At 47.1% G+C, this 16064-nt stretch overlaps 1 protein-coding gene across 4 annotated transcripts in view; it reads left to right on the forward strand.

The window, feature by feature from the left end:
* Nucleotides 1-16064, forward strand: part of RUSC2 (RUN and SH3 domain containing 2) — a 66332-nt gene that overhangs the window by 12869 nt on the left and 37399 nt on the right. Inside the window, exon 1 of one of the 4 annotated variants that reach the window (XM_075560093.1) lies at nt 11638-11724. The exons of the other annotated variants lie outside the window; for them this stretch is intronic. The gene's annotated coding sequence lies outside the window, so the exon portion shown is untranslated. Of the gene's footprint in view, nt 1-11637; nt 11725-16064 lie in introns of those variants that run through there. 4 annotated transcript variants of the gene reach the window in all.

Consider the following 16064-nt stretch of genomic DNA (forward strand, 5'->3'; position numbering starts at 1 on the left):
TTCTGTCACCTAAAACAACTCTTAATTTCTTTAGGATATATTCCCAGCAGAGCCATTGTTGGGCCATGGGGGATTTTTGTTCCCATTTGTTTGAGATAGCGCCATATAGCTCTCTGTGGTGGTTGTGCCTGTCCCCCTGGTTAATTTTTTAAAAGGAAAGTTATAACAATTCATTTAAGATTCATTGGTAACTGTCCTATTTCAACACTTGGTTTAACAGCCAACTTTGAATGGTAATCCATGCCATTTCTACTGAGTTTTCCTTGCACTCGGAAATCTCCTTCACTTCCCCCTCTATCCCTCCTTTGCAATATCACCAATGAAATTCAGGTTGTCATATTTGTTGGGTCCTTTCAGCCACCCTGGCTTTTCTTTCAGTTTTTCTAAAATTCCAACCATTTTCCTCCCTCAGAACTTTTCACACTTGGTTCCTCTTCTTGAATATGGGTCCTTACTCCTCAGCTGTTTAACTTGCCCCTTATACCTTTCAAGTCCCAGCTGAAATATCATTTCCCCAGAGAAGTCTTCCCTGAGTCACCCCCTCTTAATCAGCCCTCCTAATACCCTTAACCACGGCCATCAAGTTGACCCGCATCAGCCCTCTAAGACACTTGGATTGCCCCCTGAGGTTACCTTCATGGAAAGGAGGCCTGGTCACCTGCCTTGGCATTTCAGACCAGCGCTCCTGGGGGACAAGATGAAGCCATCAGAAATCCTAAAGAAGGTCGCTACAAGTCCGCATGGACTCCAGGGCCGTCGATTTGGTTTGGGGTTTGCTTCTAATCTTTATGGCAGCAGACCGCCACACCTTCCCCATCAAGTGGCTCGTGGGTTGGCACCGCAGACCTCGGGTTTTCCAGCTGAGCGCTTTGTCAGCCAACCATCGGGGCTCCCCTCAGACCATGGTGACCTTTATGCAGTTTGTCATTATATTGTAATTGTCCTTTCGTTTACGCTCACCTATGAGCTTGTAAGCTCCTTGAGGGTTTACATGTGTCTAGTGTGTTCACCACTGTATTTCTAGCCAGTGGAGTTGCTGGACCATCTGAATCTCTGACCAAAGACTAACAGCCCTTGGGAGAGGTATATTCTGTTGGCATTGAGTCTGTCCAGTAGTCACTATGGTCACTGGACAGGAAATTCTTTCTTGATTCACAGATAATTGGCAAATTACCTCTAATCTCTCTATGGAGTTGGGGGGGACATACATCTTCAAAAGGTCCTGGAGGAAATGGCACTATTTCTTTCTTTTTTAATCATTTTATTGGGGTTCGTGCAACTCTTTTTTTTTTTTTTTGGTGGCATGTGGCTTTAATGGCAAGGGGCGAGGGGGGCTGGCTGCTGGCCTTGAGGAGTGTGCTGGAATGTCTAGTGGTGCCGCAGCACGTTCTCAGAGATGGAACCCCTCCTTTCTGAGGGGGCTGGGTAAGCCCATAGCTTCCTGGTGGTGGCCACGATCTTGCCTCTTGTCCTGGGCCTGGGAACAATGGATGGGGCCCCGCAGGAAGGTCCTTGCCTACAACCTGAATTTTGGAATGTATGGAGAGCTCAAGGCTGAGCTTAGGGGGTTGGGGAATGTGAGGTTGGTGCCTGGTCCCCAAGTCCTACTGAAGTGAGGGAGGCACAGACGCCAGGGTGGGGGAGCTTGTGAGGGTTCACCCACTTATAGTTGCCTTCATACAGGAAGCCGACTCTCTTCACCAGCTCGGCTGCCTCCGTGGGCCCTCGGCTGCCATAAATGTAGGAGATGGGCTTGGGCTTCTCGCGCTCAATCTTGTGCAGTAGTGGGGTGAAGATGCGCCAGGCCTCCCGGAGCTCGTCACTGCGCACGAAGTGCATCTGGCTCCCGCAGCTCGTGCAACTCCTATCACAATCTACACATACATCCACTGGGTCAAGCACATTTGTACATTTGTTGCCATCATCATTCTCAAAACATTTTCTTTCTACTTGAGTCCTTGGTATCTGCTCCTCATTTTTCCCCCTCCCTCCCTCACAAACCCTTGATAATTTATCTTTTTTTTTCGTGCCTTACACTGTCTGATGTCTCCCATCACCCACTTTTCTTGTTGTCCATCCCCCAGGGAGGGGGTTATATGTAGATCCTTGTAATCGGTTCCTGGCACTGTCTCTTAATTCCATTTTTCCATGAAGTTTCTGAAGTTCTCTCACATCTATTCCCTTGGGGTATTTTCTTACCTTACCACTCTTAGAGAGGCAAAGAACAGAACTATAAAGAAAGGTTAAATAATTGAGGTATGTCGTATGTGGTCCTTAGGTGTCCGTGAATCTGCTCTGACTCAGCACTGGTATGTGCAACAGAACAGAGCACTGCCCAGTCCCGTGCATCCCCACAGCCTTGTGCTTATCTGTGTCCAGCCAGAAATGAAGAGGGTCTTTCCCTAGTCACATGCTCCGCTCTGTTGTGATGACATAACATTGAAATGGCTCAGACGCATAGGAATGCCATGGACACCAAAATGACCCTCTGTCAGGCCTGCATCAGCCTCACAATGAGCCCATTGCCGCATCTACCATGTCTATCCATCTCAGTGAGGGTCGTACTCTTTTTTTGCATGATGTCCTTCTCCTGGGACTGGTCTCTCCTGACAACATGTCCAAAGTATGAATGATTGCCTCTTATTCTTTGTACAGATTCTTCTTGAGTACAATTAAGTGTTCTGGAATGCCCATTCTTTGACATGTTAGCTGTAATTTGTTGTGATCCACTCAGCTAAAAGCCTTCCCCTAGTCAATGAAACATGACTATACATTTTTCTAGTAGTCTCTGCTTTCAGCCAAGATTCATCTTCCATGTCAGCGTACTGTTGCAATTGTTTAATTATCTTCAGCAAAATTTGACTAGTGTGTGGCACTATCAAACAATAACTACTGCTGGTGATAAAGGGCCAGTCTCATGTACTTTGGCCAGGTTGTCAGGAGAGACTAGTGCCCGGAGGAAGACATGCTGTTGGCACAGTAGAGGGGCAGGGCCAAAGAGGAAGTCCCTTGAAGAGATGGATTGACATAGCGGCTGCAACAATGGGCTGAAACTTACCAATGGTGAGAATGGAGCAGGACCGGGCGGTATTTTGTTCTGGTCCACCCAGGGTCACTATCAGTCCCGACTGACTCAAAGGCATCCAACAGCAACAACACAACTGGTGATGAGGTGCTTTGTTTTCAGTTGAGCAGCGGCACAGTTTCAAAAAGGAGTAGGAGAGCTGTGGGGTGAAGAAAAGAGGAGGTGATTTCTAGTCAAAGTTATAGTTCCCTTTCACTAACTCCTAGCCTCACCCTAGCCCATAAAAGAGATGCTATGACGTAGGTCCCCTGGTGGTATATTGGTGATGCACTGGGCTGCAAACCACAATGTCAGCATTCCGAAACCATCAGCAGCTCCTCAGGAGGAAGATGAGACTTTCTACTCCCATGAAGCGCTTCAGTCTGGAAACCCCGCAGGGGCCTTTCGACCCTGTCCTAGAGGGCCACCACAAGTCATGATCACCTTGAAGGCAATGGGTTCGGTTCTGTAGGGTATAGGGGGTTACTTGTTGGGCTAACCACAGGTCAGTAGTTCAAAACCACCAGCTGCTCCATGGAAGAAAAATGAGGCTGTCTGCTCCAGCAAATGGTTACAGTCTCAGAAACCTACAGTGGCAGGTTTCTGCCCTATAACCGGCTTGATGGCAGTGCATTTCTTTTTTTTGTTTGGTTTTATTGTTTCACATCAAGATCCTGAGGCTAATGGGATGGAAACAGTTGCTGGGTGCTACAGAACTAGTCCTTAGCAGTTATAGACCAGCCTTGTTTTAACTCTGTTTATTAAATGAATTACCTGAAGCCAGGAAAACAAAGCTGGGTGCTCTCCCTCCCTTCACTATCGCCGGTGTGATGTGTTAGCTGAAGTGAGTTCCTAGGCTTCAAACGAAGGTATTTAATAGCAATAAGTTTGAAACTCCAGCAAAATGACTGGGAATAAAGCCATGCTCAATGGGAAGCAGATTTCCATCAATTTAGTTTCCAGTGATTCTTCAAGGTCCAGCATTTTCAGTTCAAATGCTGTTCGTTTTAATTGTGAACACAATTTAAAGTGGACCCTCATTAATCAATCTGCTGTTGTTTCTTCAAGGGCCAGGTTTTTCAGTATAAACTGAACCCTGACAAATGAGCGTGCTCATCTCCTCCCTGGACGGAGCTGGCTTTTTGGAGTTAGATTTTCTTTAAAGGAAGGCCTGCCAAATAGTTTGTAGGGTGTGGTGATTTAATTATTTGCATAGTCTTTCTGTGTAAAGGTAAGCCCCTGGAGAGCAGGATCTAGGTCTATTTTTGTTTACTTGGTGCAGTACCTGGCTTAACTCATACTTAGCACCAGCTCATTGGTCCAGCCCTTGGGCCTGACTTAGATTTCCAGGCCCTGCCTCTGTTGGGTGGGAACTCAAAAGCATCGTGCCAGATGGGCTTTGGTTTTGGCAGAGGGGCTTGTCCTTGTTCTGAGACTGACTGTAAGCAGATCTTGTTATTTCCTGTCCCTCAGTGAACTCCCGGGGGACCGAGCTGGAAATGGGAACGTGGAGTGACTGCATTCTCTGCTGACATCTAGGTTGACCAAGCAGAGTTCCCAAGCCCTGAGCCTGAAACTCTCAAATAGCTTGAGGAGCCTCTGCACATAGAGCTGGAGACTCCCAGTGAGCCGGGCGGGGTCTTACGTAATGTTGGAGACTGCCTTTGTCAGGGAGAAACAAACTGTTCCCAAGCGAGGCCTGGACATTTTGAGAGGCTTCCTTCCTGCATTCCTTCCTAGCTGCTCAGCAAGCCCTTCGGAAACAGTGAACAAGAGAGTTGAAGGCTGGTGTGGGTAAGAGAGAGAGAACTACTTCTGGCCTCTGGCTGGAACTCACCATCTTGGTTCTCACACTGCAGGCTCCCACTTGAGAGCAAGAAAGCAGACGCCCTGCACCACAAGGCAGGCAAATGTCAGTGTAAGGACCTTTTCGGATATAAAGAATCAAATTCTGCCCTGGGGAAAGGAGTTTTCCAAAATTTAGTGGGGATTGTTGCCTTGAGTTAGAGCCAACTTCTTTTTCTTTTTTTTTAAGTTCAATTCAGTGAACATCCTAAGCACCCACGGTGTATACCAGGCTCTGGGCTAGGTTAAATGACAAAGTGACAGCAAAGATGACCAAGACACAAACTCTCTTTAAACGTGAACAAAGGGGAGAGAGAAAATGTATATAATTCGTATGACTGGTTTCCTTGCTTCGTAGTCCTCTGTGCTTTCCATAGTCCATGTCTTCTCCACTCACCCTCACGGTGACTATCACCAGGCTGTGCCTGCCTATGAACTAACGTGCTGCTAATTATCGGGACACACGAACCCAGAAACAAACCTCCCTCCTCAGATGTGGCCAGCGATTTGACTAGACTTCATGAAGGCTGCAGAGGCAAGTTTCAAGAATATTTACATTGTATTTGCATAAATAGTTTTAAGCCCATAATTCTCTGAAGCTAATCTAAGGCATTTTAGAATGCTAAACATAGTTTGAAGCTTACCAAGTAAGATTTTGCTTTCTCAATGGATTAGAGTTTCCTCTAAGCCATTCCTTGGCTTCTACTTCCCTGAAATAAGCTGTTAGGCACCTAGGCACTCAGTAAAATATTCAGTGTCTTGGTGGCCTAGTGGGGTTACGCATTAGCCTGCTCAACTCCAAGGTTAGCAGTTCAGAATCGCCAGCTGTTCCATGGGAGCATGGTGAGGCCTCTGTTCCCATAAACATTTACAGACTCGGAAACCCACAGGGGCAGTTGTCCTCTGTCCTGCAGGGTCACTCCGGGTCTGCATTGGCTGGATGACAGTGAACTCTGTTGACCTCAGCCATCTTTGGGGCTATAAATGTCTCCTGTGATGTGGCATGGTTTGTGGGGCAGACTGGGAGATTCGATCTGCCCATTTACTATCAGAAAGCTCAGAAATTATAAACTTTTAAAAAATAAAAATGGAATTATACCACCAATTATACTTTGTAAAGTGCTTTGTTTCAAAATTAATCCATTCACATATTTTCATCTCGGCACATATTTTTAGTCTTTTACAGGATATTTCATTGTGTGGATGACATCATTGCTTATTTAACTGCTTCATTAGCAAGGGAGCGCTTGGAATATTTCTTAAATGTTTGCTCTTTATCCTGTTACTTCTTTTAAATATATGTACTAGAAGTAGACTAAAGAGTATGCCTCTTTCAACTGTTGACAGAAATTACTCTGCTAGCCTTTTCCAATTTTCCTTCACAGCACGTACTGTGCGCGGAGCTGGAGGCTTACAGGCATACCGCGGAGATGTTGTGGGTTTGGTTCTAGATCCCCACAATAATGTGAACTGCGCAATTAAGTGTATCGTGCAAATTTCTAGGTTTTCTCATACATATGAGGAACATATATAAGTTATGTTTACACTCTTCTGTGGCCTATTGAGTATGCAATAGCAGTATTGCAAAGTTTCAGATACTGCAAGAATTATCAAAATATAGCATAGAAATACCTATAAGAATATGCTGTTGGAGAAGTGATAGACTTGCTCACCGCAGACTCCCATGCTCCTTCAAGTTGTATAAAATGCGCTCTCAGAGTACAGTAACGTGAGGTGCACCTGTAGCAGTGCACATGACAGACAGGGCTTCTGCCCCATGAATCTGCAAGGATGCTTTGAGAGCCCATAAGCAGGGCACATAATCTAATGTAGGAAGAGTCATCAAATTTGAGATAGTTTTGCTGATAGTCTGGAGGATGATTAGGGGTTAGCCTGATAAATGGTTCAAAATTCATGGCCCTTCAGTCAACGCCGATTCATAGGGACGCTTTAAGGCAGGGTAGAACTGCCCCTGTGCATTTGTTTCCGAGACTAACTCCTTACTGGAGTAGAATGCCTCATCTTTGTCCAAGAGAAGTGGAAGGGCGGTCCCAATCAAAGCAGAAGTGATAGCAGAGCTACAGGGCAAGACGGAGTGGGACAGGTGAGGCTAGACAGGCCAGTCTTGCAGGACAGATGGTAGGCACGAGGAACTTGGGATTTCTGGAAAGTTTTTGAAGGGCTTTTAAGCAGGAGGGTATTGCGAGTGGGTTTCATTTTCAAAGATGCCTGTCGCTGATGTGTAGGCAAGGAAGCTAGGGAGATGAGATTCGATGGTGATGTGGGCATTCAGACAAAAGATCACGCAGCTTTGTCTGTTAGGAACATGGGGATGGGAAGGACTGACTTGAAATGACAAGTAAAATGAACATTTCTTTCTTTCTCAACAACAACAAAAATCCAGAGGTAAACGGTCTTGGGCTGATGTGTCAGCTTTACAATCATTAGAAACTTAGACCCTTCCATTTATGTTCTGTTGTTCTGCCACCCCTAAGCCACCTTTAGATGGTCAAAGATCACTATAGCTAGCTCACTGCTTTCGAGTCAATTCTGGATTTTCCTCCCTAGCAGCAGGATGGAGGAAGAAGGATGTGCATTTTTCAGATTTTCCAGAAGTTCTACCCAGCCCTTCTACCAAAGCTTAGTCCAGTGTCCACACCTCACTGCAAATATAGAATCGTCCCCAGCAGAATCCGCGGGTTCTGTTCATTTGAAAGAGAAAAGGACAGCTATTTGATCCATAACTAACCATGTGGGGCCTGGGAAGGTGGGGAACGATTTTATTCCGAGTAAAACCGAATTGTTTACAAGGTAACATAGATGACAAGGATATGCCATTGTGTAAAAGAGGCCTATTTAGATTAAAATAATACACTACATATGTTAAAAGATTTTAGTGTTTGGAGATCCTGTTTTGTTTTTGAGATGAATTCACAGGCGTTAGCAAGTATGAAGAGAGCTGTGCTGATCTGACCTGAATCTGCCACACAAAATTGCCAGGCGTGGAGTGTTAAGTAGACATTCATTCATTAACATTCAGACTATAAAAAAGGGCAGATCCACAGATCACTGACATTTCGAACAAAGGCTGAACAAGAAGCAAATTAAGGCTTCCGCTGGTTGTTCTTGGGTAATAACCAAGGATATTACTGCCATCAAGTCTGTCCCAACTCACAGGGACTCTACATAGCGTTTCCAAAGGCTCGTTCTGTTGTTCGGTTCTTTATGGCAGCAGAGAGCTGATACTTTCCCACCAGGGCCCCTTGACCAGAGTATGAGGTGTGGGTCAGAGTGGACGGAGTCCAGCTGAACAGCACTGCCAGCCCCCTTCACCCGCTTTCTAGTTCTGTGCTCTTAAATTAGGTGAATTTCTGAAGCAACCTCAGGTCCCTCCGATACAGAATAGGGATGATAACCCCACGCTGCAAACTTATTGTGAAGAGTAGCCACTGCACCTATGACCTGGAACAGGTAACAACACCATTGTTACCCACAGGGACCCCACAGGACAGCAGAACTGACTTCAGAGCGATTTCTGTGAGATCCAGCTTCACCCCTGGATGAGTCCTAAGGGGCAATTATGTAATTGAAAGAAAGAAATTAAGAGACAGACAAAAGTCTTTGGTGCTCACCTTCCACCTCTGCCATGGCTTCAGGAAATGTATTCTCAACACCACCTTATATCTTCTCTGGGCATGAACGCCAGTGCTGGGAGCAGGAAGCGGGAGGGACTGTTCCCTGAACAAAGGGAGCAATAGCAGCATGTCTGCTCCTATAGATAAAGCTGCTGGCCAGATAGCAATCAGCCATGCGCTTGTAAAAGATAAATTTAAGGCAGTACTATTATGGAAGGATATTGTGGGGTCCATCTTGGGTATGAGAATGTGATTGGGACTCATCTTCAACCCACAAATGTGAAGGCTTCCACCCAGAATCCTGGACTGCCAGGCTTCTTTAAAATATAAGACAAGTAAGAACAATTTTTTTAATTCAGTATAATACTAAAAAGCAAATATGACATTTTGGGTTATCTAAGTAATGATATTTTCATTGCCTCAAATGCATGCAGAAGTTGGACAATGAGTAAGGTAGATAGGAGAATTGATGCCTTGGAATTATGGTGGTGGCTGAGAATATTAATTATATCACGGACTGCCAGAAAAACAAACCAAATCTGTCTTGGAAGAAATACAGCTGGAAGGCTTAGAAACTAGAATGGTATGAGTTCATTTCATGTATCTTGGTCATGTTATCACGAGGGAGAAATCTCTGGAGCAGGACATCATGCTTATAAAGTTGTGTGTCCTCAGAAAAGAAGACCTTTGGTGAGATGATTGACACAACAGCTGCAACAATGGGCTCTGAATCCCAGTGATCCAGCAAGCCCGGCTGCACAGCGGGATAAATGTTTGTTTGCCAACTGCAAGGCTGCCAGTTCAAACCTATCAGCCTCTCCTTGGGATAAAGATGAGTCTGTCTGCTCCCGTAAAGATTTGCAGTCTTGGAAACCTGCAGTTCTAAACTCATTTCTATAGGGTCACCAAGAGTTGGAATTGACTGGATACAGTGGGTTCTAATTTAGAACTGGCACATGGTAGATGCTTAACAAATATTCATTCCCACATTTGTTGAATAAATGAAGCAATGGATGAACAACCATCAAAAAATATATATATTATATATGAGACAAAATAATTCATCCCCATACACTCTCTTCCAGGTCCTCAGTTTCCCAGTTTTCTAGGCTGGAGTCTGTAGGAGCAGATGGTCAGGTCTTACTCCCATGGAGTTGCTGGTGGGTTCCAGTTCACAGCCACGCCCTGAAGCAGTAGAAAATGAAGCATAGTACGAGGGGATACCCCCCAAAAAAGAACTGAATTTTTTTTTCAAAACTGTGTATTTAAATTTTTTTACAAAACAACTTTATCACCTTCAAAGAACTCTCCATTACATTTAATCCATTTGTCAAATCTGAGATTCCATTCTTAAAAACGTTTTTCAAACTCATCTGTCTGGATAACTGACAGCACCTCCCTTGTTCTGTCTTCCCCTCTTCTACATTGTCAACTCACTGCCCTTTCACTTCCCTCTGCATTCATGCATACAAAAAGAAGTTGCACCGAGCGAGGTCAACTGGTAAGGTGTGTGGGGCAAGAGAAGCATGATGGTTTTTGCCAAAATGCAGCCCACTGAGATGGCTGCGTGAACAGGTGCGCTGTTGTGGTGGCAAAACCAGTCTCCCATCTGCCACAAGTCAGGCCTTTTTTGTTGCACATTGTTATGTAATCTTTCAGAACTTCTGAATAGAAAGCTTGATTAACAGTCTGACCTGGTAGAACGAATTCCAAATGCACTTCAAGTCGACATTTCATCCATTCGGGAAGTTGACGGGTGTCCAGAATGAGGTTTTTTGTTTAATTTTTTTTATTAACAATTTATTGGGGCTCATACAATTCTTATCACAGTTCATACATACACATACATCAATTGTATAAAGCACATCTGTACAGTCTTTGCCCTAATCATTTTTTCTCCTCTTTTCTTTTTTTACATTTTATTAGGGACTCATACAACTCTTATCACAATCCATACATATACATACATCAATTGTATAAAGCACATCCATACATTCCCTGCCCCAATCATTCTCAAGGCATTTGCTCTCCACTTAAGTCCATGCTTCAGGTCAGAATGAGGTTTGTCATCAACATTTCACCTTTTTTGAAATAAGAAAGCCACTTGTACACTTTTGAGTTTTTCCCATAGCGCGGTTCTTGTGAGCTGTGTTCAACATCACAACAGTTTCTGCAGCGTTTTTCCTGAGCAGGAAACAAAATTTCACAGCCTCATAATGTTCACTTAAATAGACCATCACAAAAAATGAGGTTCAAGAAAAATTGCTCTTATTTTTAAAATTTACTGTGACCAGAGAGAACCTTCCCAGGCGACACCACTGGGTGCACTAACTCGGGGCAAGTTGCGTGATGCTCCCCCAGCAGGGAAATGCACACTATGAAAGCTTCGCCCAGCAGAGCTTTCCCCACCCCTTTTGCAGGGAGGGGTGCCCTCTTGTACTAGTCTTTAGATGTGATTGGTGACGGAGAAGGTCAGTGAAAATGGGAATCCTCACTGAGATGGATGGACAGTAGCCAACGCAATGGACTCGGACAGCAACCATTGTGAAAATGGCATAGGACTGGTCGCTGCCCGAAAGAAAATCAGAGTCCGAGGCTTGAGAGACCAAATGGCCGATGGCTCCCCCAAAGGAAAGGTGGAAAGATAAGCGGGCACCGGGGACAGAACAACCTGAAAGGACTGCAAGAGAATGTTGACACACTGTGGGGAAGGGAACAGTGTCACCAGACAGTTTGTGTTAGAAGTTGTCACTTGGGAACCTAGTTTACTAAAATTGCCTGGTGCAGGGCTGGCCAGCATTTTATTCTGTTAGCCACAAAACTGCTGTGAGTCGGAACCAACTCAACAGCGCCTAACCGCAAGTCACCCGCCCCTTTAGGCTTGTGGTATGTGGAGAGGCAGATTCCTAACCCTTGGCACATTAGTCTGTTGTTGCTTTGGGAGAAGTGTGCTCCAGATGACAGAGCCTTCAACTATTGTAATACTGTCTAGACTCAGTCAGCCCTAAGTCTGCATTGTGAGCTCAGCCCTGCCCTCGCGCCTATGTGCCCACATCTGTCTGTCTGCAGAGAATAGTCCTCGCTATCCCCAGGCCCCCCCTCGTCTTAGAACTGGTGAGGCGCAGAGGGAGGGAGGGCCTAAGCCAGCTTGAGTGTGAGTTTGGGACCGGCACCTGAAGGGTAAGCGGTGGGCTGGTGTGGAGGCGTGGGCTGGGATTGTTCTACTAAATAGAAAGATGAAGATGGTGTCTGGCTCAGTCTGTGCTCCAGAATGATAATGCACTAAACTCAATTCCACGGGTGCCTTTTGAAGCCCTGTACACGAGGGAAATTAGCCAGTGTGTCAGCTCAAGTACAAAAAACTGCAGAATTCCTCCGTGGCTCCTGAGGCAAGCAGCCTCTAAATGTCGGGCAAACCCAATAGAGTCAGAATGGGGGATACTGAGTGGAGAGGCTTTGAAGATCTAGATTGGGGGTTGACAAGCGATGAGCCATGACCCCGTGTTTTTGTACAGTCCCCAGGCTTTCTAAGAGTGGGTTTTTACATTTTTAAGGTGTTTTAAAACAAAAATCAAAACCCTGTGGCAGACCTAAGTGGCCCACCAGGCCTAAAACCTTGCTCCCTTTCCGGTCTCTGAAAAGAGAGTGGGCATTCCTGGAGGCTAAAGGAGGTAGGGACATGTCTGAATCCCGGGGTGTAAGCACTAGCAGAACACTGCGGTATCAGATGAGTACAGTCTAGATTTCTAGGTGCCTCTCCGAGAGTCCTAGAGGCCGGGCAAGTGAACTCCGACAAGGGATCTCTGTGTGGGGAGTGGGAGACAGTGCTGCCTTTGTTCTAACGGGGCAGTGGAATACAGCCCTTCCTTCACTTGGCTTTCTCAGGCCTCTAGGCTGCGGTCAGTGTGTGAGCCCTGCTGCCCAGTGCTGCTTCTAGCCTCGGATCAGTGTCCTGGGCGCAGGCCTCAGGGAGAATCGGGTTTGCGACTCCTAGAGAGAGCAGGCGGACCAGTCAAGGGGGTTCTGTTGGCACACCTCTCCCTCCTCCATGACACATTAGTGGGAAGGACAGGGATAGCTTATGTCTAAGTAATAGCTTCCTAACTATTTCAACTGTCCCTCAAGCCAGAGATTGGGATTATAGGCTTGAAATCAGGGCACCGCACCTCTGGCCACAAGCCTGGGCCACTTTCCAATGTGGCCTCCGTGACCTAGGAAGATGGAAAACCCCGGGAGATGGCCGGGGCTCGCCACCTCTCGGGGTGGATCACACAGGTATTTTTGAAATGCCTGGCCTAAAGAATTTGTCGCACTTGCTACAAATGTTCTGCTATTTATTATTTTTATTGTTCAAATATTCTTCCGTGCCACTCCACCAGAATGTGGCTATAATTAGCCCCTTTGCCAAACGGGGAACTGAGAGCTCTGAGAGGACAGGTACCTTGCCCCCAGGTGACCCAGCAAGTGTGAGAGGAAGCTCATAAGGAAAGCAGTGTTCCTGCCCTTGGGCACCCTGCCCCTGTCCTGGCCATGGGTAGCTTCCAGAGGGAGCTGAGATCAGACCCCAATCTGGTGATCAAATCCGATGGTCTCTGAGGCTGCATTGTTGCTTTGATGACCAAGTGGATATGCCTGGTGTGAGGAGGTGGGGGTGGTGGGTGAGGAAGGGGGAAATGTTTTGAGCAAGTGATCTGCTGACCTGCCCTGCCTTCCCGCCAGCACCCTGAGAGCATTGTTGTGTTTGGTACTGAAGGGAGATGAGTCAGCCACAGGCAGGAAGATGATGGCATCAGGGTTACAGTGAGCTTGGCATGTCCACATTCCTACCTGGTGTGTGGTGCATCTTTGGCATTCCACAACAGTCTGTTTTGCAAGTGCCCCCCCACTCCCCAAGTCAGCCAGTCTGGGTCTGTTCCCCAGCAGTCCAGCTGTCAGTCTCTTCACGCTGCTGTCTGCCTGTTCCAGAGCTGCCTCCCAGGGGCAGGAGTGGGAATCAGACCCTGGTCCCTAGCCTTCTGGGAGGGGGTAAAGAGGCTTTCTGAGAAGAGGGAAGATGAGCAGCGTTGGCCTCCTGGTGTGTCCAGGAAAGAAGCTGGGGCCCAATAAGTCTTTAAGACACTTGCTGTTCTGCTGACGTCAACCACTTGAAGATCCACCTTTGTCTTAAGCATGTTATAACCCCCCAGACACGCTTCTCCTTTCTCTTTCCAATAGCCGCACTCACTCACCACACTCCTCTGGGCCGAGTGACAGACAAAATGATTCCTGGTTACTTGAGTGGCAGTCTTTCCTTGATTTTGTTCCAACTATTTCAGCTCAACCAATCGGTATGTGTCTGTGAGTGTGTGCCAAATCCAAATGGGCAGGTCTCTTGTCCAGGACCTGCCTGATTCAAGAGATTTCTACGAGCAACAGGTCCATATTTGATGCCCACCTGGCCACAGTGTTACAGGGCTTGGTCCTAGGCCTCCATCCCGCTTCAGACAGTGGACATAGGACAGCTGAGTTTGTACCTGTGCCCTTCCCTGTCCAGGTTAATGCTAACCTGTTTTCCATGAGGCTTCCTTCAGAATGCAGCTCAGCAACCTGAAGGAGCCCGGGGCCCCTCCTGCAGCAGTAAGCCTCCCTCGTTTTGGACAGTAACCAGTAGTACTTGATACTGACGCCAGTGTGTAAAAATAAACACCTCCCACAGAGCTGTCTTAATCCATAAGCATCAGCATTGCTATTATTAACCCATAGGCCTCATAGGCAGCTGTGATGGTCAGACAACAGCCTGGACAGACCTGGCACCAGAGTGCTGCCTCCCTCCTCCTGGGATCTGATTGGGGGCCCAGAAGAAGCACCATCAGTCTGGGAACATGCCCCTAACAGGTAACCCTAGAGGTAGATTAGCATCTTTGCTTTGGGATAGCCGTGAGCCTGCCAGTCCAGCGTACAATGGGCACAGAGTCACAGAGTCAATCCTAGTGCGTGAGCACATGGCTCTCCTTCCGTTTCCTTTGGCTCTTGTAAAGACTTCTTGCCTGTCAGTTCTCTGGGCCTAGAGCTTGTGGGTTTTCTGGAAGAAAGGACCCCGTTGATCACGTGCCAACGACAGAATAATAATTGTTACCATGACTGAACACTCACCGTGAATTTGGCACCATTGTAGATGATATCTGACTTAATTCAGTCCCCAGCCTTTGAGGGGAAACAGCCTTATAATTTTCAGAAAACAACAGTTGCGGGTAACCAAATAACTCTCCAAAGTTCCAGAGCTAGCAAGCAGTGTGCCCTGTTTGAAACCTGTCTTGACAATGCCGAATTCCATATGCTGAATCGTTATTGAACGTAGACTCCTGAATACTCAGGGCCCAGACCAGACCCCAGCCGTCTGCTTTTCATAACTCGGACTCACATGAGCATGCTGACTCCCAGCTGAGCGTGACCTAAAATAAGTGCAGTTACTGACTGCTGTGGATTGCACGGTGCCCCACAGAGCTGTGTGGTCAGCCCTCACCTCTGTCTCAGTTATGGTCACGAGATGGGATCAGTGTAATGGGCGTTTTGAGTCATCTCTTACAAGATATGAAAGGAGCAAGTTAAGACAGCAGAGAGGGAAGACTCGTGCCAAGGCACACGGAGATCACCTGGAAGCAGAAGCTCCAGGAGACATGGGTCTACCTTCGAATGTGAGAGAGCGCACTGGACCCAGTCTCGTAGCCCTCCAACACGTGAGTAGAAAGTGTTGTGGTGAAACCACCCACTTGAGGTTTTCGTGATAGCAGCACCGGTAACTAAGACACCGGTAGGCAGAAATGACCTTTACTGCCACCTGTTGCTGAGGCAGCCCCAGCACTCTTACCAAGCACTGTGCACTGGGCTCAGGAAACATCGTCTCAAGTCACCTTTCCTCTGTCTGGACCTGACTCCCTCCCCTGAGGAGAACCTGGGGCCAGACTAGAACCCGGGGCTCTAGGACAGCAAAGCTTTGACGGGCTTCTGGCAATCACACGAAGCGAGCAGGGTGCTCTCTTCTGTCTAGCTGCTCCCTGCTCTTTCTCCCGCCTCCTCCACCCTGGCCCCACAACTGGCGTGTGTAATTCAATCTCGACCCTTCTCATAGCCTACTTGGCTGTGCATGTGCCGTCTTTTATTTACCACTTTTGACAAGCTGATTGGACAACCACTTGTCAGCCTGCACAAGTCCTTGCCTGATGGGCTTAGGGAACAGAGAATACTTGGGCCTGCGTCCTGGAGCAGAAGGAACGACCGAAAGGAACGCAAGGATTGACCACACGGAACAGCCAAGAAGCAAGAAACAAAGGGCTTCTGTGGCCGAGCTGACTCGCTCCTGAAAGGTCAAGCCTGAGCTCTGCCCACCAGGCAGAGCTGTGTTTTCTGCATCTGCCCTGGTTCACAGCCACTGATCTTGGTGGTTTCTGGCAGCCTGCTGCTCACCTGCACCCAGCTCTGGGAGGCTTTCTCTCGCCATCTCTTTAGCCCACTGCGTTCTCCATCCCCTCGTCTGAAAGATT

The sequence above is a fragment of the Tenrec ecaudatus genome, chromosome 10, assembly GCF_050624435.1.
Source record: "Tenrec ecaudatus isolate mTenEca1 chromosome 10, mTenEca1.hap1, whole genome shotgun sequence".
In the NCBI taxonomy this organism is placed as follows: domain Eukaryota; kingdom Metazoa; phylum Chordata; class Mammalia; order Afrosoricida; family Tenrecidae; genus Tenrec; species Tenrec ecaudatus.